This window comes from Triticum aestivum, chromosome 1B (assembly GCF_018294505.1).
Source record: "Triticum aestivum cultivar Chinese Spring chromosome 1B, IWGSC CS RefSeq v2.1, whole genome shotgun sequence".
Lineage (NCBI taxonomy): Eukaryota > Viridiplantae > Streptophyta > Magnoliopsida > Poales > Poaceae > Triticum > Triticum aestivum.
Window position 1 is genome coordinate 438159634 of NC_057795.1, and position 4036 is coordinate 438163669.

At 48.1% G+C, this 4036-nt stretch overlaps 1 protein-coding gene across 1 annotated transcript in view; it reads left to right on the forward strand.

Moving 5' to 3' along the window:
• LOC123129514 (glyoxysomal fatty acid beta-oxidation multifunctional protein MFP-a) overlaps nt 1-4036 on the forward strand; it is a 28179-nt gene that overhangs the window by 792 nt on the left and 23351 nt on the right. The gene's annotated exons all lie outside the window — the stretch shown is intronic.

Sequence of the window (4036 nt, forward strand, 5' to 3'; positions counted from 1 at the left end):
CCGACGCCGCCGTCCGAGCCCGTCCGACGCCGCCGTGGCCGTCCCAACGGCGTGCGTCCAAGCACCCCGTCTACTCGCCCACCCACCTCGTGTACTCACCCGCCACATCCGATCACTGGCCCCGCGGATCGCCGCCCTCCCACCCCGTCCGACGCCGCCGTCCGACCCCGTCAGACACCACCGTCGCCGTCCGAACGGCGTGCGTCGCCGCATCTCACTGTCATCATCCATCCCCCGGACGTGAAGGGCCCGACGTGCCACGCCGCCTCCGCACCACTCTCCCCACCCCCCGTCGCGGATCCTGCCAAACATCCGGCCGGTGGCTCGTCGTGCACGTCACCGGCTGCTAGATTCAAGGCGGGGACAGCTGCCGTCGTCGAACGCCGGCGACGCCTACACCGCGGGGCAAGGTTTGTCATCTAAACCTAGCGGGCATGATGGATATAAGTTAGGGCTAGTTAAGTGATGAATCTAGAATGTAAATGGAGGCCAGACTTAATTTAAGGAACGCTTATTTATGTCATGACGACATCACACAATATGCACACACCGATGGGCAACCTCAACTATTTGTTTCACACAAGACAAAAAAGTGTTGTTTGAACCATTGCTTTAATAAAAAATTCATGGTAGCTGCTGGGTTCATGGATTACACGTCTTTCTATTTTTTTGCAAACCAACATGAGTTTTTGTCCTTGTTGTAATCAACACTTCAAATGGTTTGCAGTTCTGTGAGTTTGGCGTGTTGACATGGACGAAGAATCCGCATTCGGGAGGGACGAGAATGGTACTGATAAGGTGACTAAGACCGATAACGATAATTTGAACGAAGATGATGACAGCAGCGACAACGATTCCGTCTCGTCATATGATATCTTACCTCCGGAGGATTTTGATAATAATGAACATGGCGCAAATAGCGAGAACGTAAGTGGCGTATATTTTGTTTTTATTTTTGAATTTGCAAAGTATGGCATGGCTAACTATATATCTTTGTGTACAAATTTACAGGAAGATGTGGATGTTAACAATGTGCAACATAATTGGCAGGAATCATTTGCAGATAACTGGAGCCAGGTTAGTTGTTAGATGTTGTACGTCGATCAATAGTATGATTTAAATGATAGTAATTGACATATATATTTTCAAATGAATGTTGTAGGAGGAGTCAGATGGTCTTGTACTTGATCACGATGAGGGAGAGATTGATATTGAGGAGGCTCAAAGGGAGCAGAAGATGCTTGAGACACATTGGAAGGTTATGGCTATGACCTTTCGGTCGCAAGGGGATGCATACATATTCTACAACAATCACGCCAGAGAGCACGGGTTTAGTATCAGGAAACAGAAGGTGAAACGAGGTGCTTCGGGAATGATACGGTACCGGCGGTTTCTTTGCTCCAGGGCAGGGAGAAGGCAGAGCAAGTTCATAACCATGGAGGGCCGCAAGCGCAGGCTTAGACCGGAGACTCGTTGCGACTGCGGTGCACATATGGTGGTGAAGCTGGACAGAGAACGTGGCGTTTGGTTCGTCGCATCATTCGTGGATGATCACAACCACGCGATGGCTCGGCCCGACGAGGTTTGTTTTTTTTGGTCACACAGACGGATTGGAGATGGCCAGAGGGCGGAGATATTGGCGATGGAAGCGGCCGGGATAAGGAAGCATATTATAATGGACAACTTCATCAGCAGATACGGTTCGTACGATAAGTGCGGGCTTATCAGGAGGGACATTTACAATCTTTGTTGCAGAGAAAAAACGAAGCTCATTGCAAAGGGAGATGCAGAGACGGCAGTTGGCATTATGAGGAGCAGGAAGGAGAAGGACCCTGAGTTTTTTTTTGAGTATGTGCGTGACAAGGAAGGGAGATTGAAGAGTATGTTCTGGTGCGATGCACAGTCGCGGAGGGACTATCAGGACTACGGAGATGTGGTCATGTTTGATAGCACGTATAAGATGAACAGATACGGTATGCCGTTCGTCCCCTTTGTCGGAGTTAACAACCACCGTTGCACCACAGTGTTTGGTTGTGCCATCATTGCTGACGAGACGGAAGGGACATACGTGTGGCTGCTGCAGACATTTATGAAGGCAAACTGTTAGGTGAAGCCAAAGTCAATAATTACAGACGGTGACGCTGCAATGATCCAGGCTATTCGGACTGTCCTTTCAGATGTTTTCCATCGTCTTTGCTCCTGGCATATCGAGAAAAATATGCAAAGGCACCTGCATTACAAGTCACTGGATGAGTTCAGATCGCTCCTGTACTATGCCACCTCTCAAGTGAACTTTGAGCAGAGATGGAAAGCTTTCTATGATAAGTGGAAGACGGATAGAACCGAAGAGTGGCTTGACAGGATGTACAGGAAGAGGAGACTTTGGGCAGCTTCATATCTTTCCGATGGTTTTTTCCTTGGTATGCGAAGTAACCAGAGGAGTGAAAGCCTCAACTCCTGCCTTCACCTTCACCTGGACTACGGTATGACAATTGTTGATTTGGTGGTGCATTATGAGAATTGTATAGTTCGCCTGCGTGAGAACGAGGCGTACGATGACTGCGAGGCATTCCAGAAGGAACCACCGTCGGTTACTGAATATAAGGCCCTTGAGGAGCATGCCGCCAAAGTATTCACACCTGCTAATTTCTACATCCTGCAAGATGATTTGCATAAGATGGGTCAGCTGGAGATATTTGAGACGCTCGTGGGAATTGGGCGTCAAACATTCATGGTGACATGGAAGGATAACCACAAGTTCACGTACAATGTTGTTTATGAACCAGGTAACTCAGAACAAACTATTACATGCAGTTGTCTTAGGATGGTTCGGAAAGGGCTGCCATGCAAACACATTCTGTTTGTTCTCCATCATCTGAACTTAACTGAAATACCAAAGTGTTGTGTCATGCATCGGTTGTCCAAACATGCGAGAGATGGGTTGCCGTGCCGCGGAAGAGTGATATGTTTGGATGGGGTTGGTCAGGGCCATTGGAGAGAGAACGGTATAGTGCAATAACCATTAAAACCGCAGAAGCTGCTCATGTTGCAGCAAATGATCCCTTCTTGTACGACGAGTTGATGAAATGTCTGGACAACATAATAGCGCAGAAAAAGATTTCAGAGGAGGAACTTGTAGGAAGTAGAAGGTATGCTATGCTGAAGAAGGAGGCAAGTCAGGCGCAACAAGTTGAGCCTGGTATTGGTGATCCTCAGAAAGTTTCGACGAAGGGTGCACCTAAGAAGGGGCGATCGAAGGGGGGCCCCGACGTTACAAAGAATGGTAGGCCAAAAGATTTTACAGAGAAGAAAAGTGGTCCTTTGTGCAGTCTGTGTGGTCTCCCAGGTCATAACAAGGCTACATGCAGTAAGAACGAGAAGTGAGTTGCAACCTTTTTATTTTTGTTATGTTGCTACTTTGATTTTACCAACTATATTTGCTCATCCATTTCTTTATGTTTTGTTCAGGAACTGGGCGTAGAGACGCAGCTTGGTTTGTACGAAGAATAAAAGTGGTCGCACGAACCTTTGTCGTTTTTTATTCGTACGTGTCTGCAAGAAAACTTGATAAGTTATTTGTTTGTGTTTTGATAAAAGATATATGTAATAAATTTGGAGATGACATTGCATATGTTATACTACCTGGGCATGATGATGATTTTGTTTGCTGTTTGCTACCTGGGCATATATGTTGTACTGATGATGATTTTGTTTGATGTTGTTTCTGGCCGCTACTTTCTGCCAAAATAATTGAAAAAGTGAAGTTTTAAAAAAAAAATGCCCGACCACCGCTGCTGGGCCCATAGTAGCTTACGGAAGCTACCCAAATCAAGCCCAAAGGCGACTCGGGCGGCCGATCGAGCCCACTAGCGGGCCCAGCAGCGGGGTCCAACGGGGCGCACGGGGATAATAAGAGAGGAGTTCGAAAGGGGGGGTGGAGGCAGCTATTTAAGCCGCTCCTGGCGCCCCCCGCTTCCGAGGTGGGACTAAAACTTGGGCGCTGCCCCGCGCGGGCGAGGGGAGGGGGCGTGGGCCG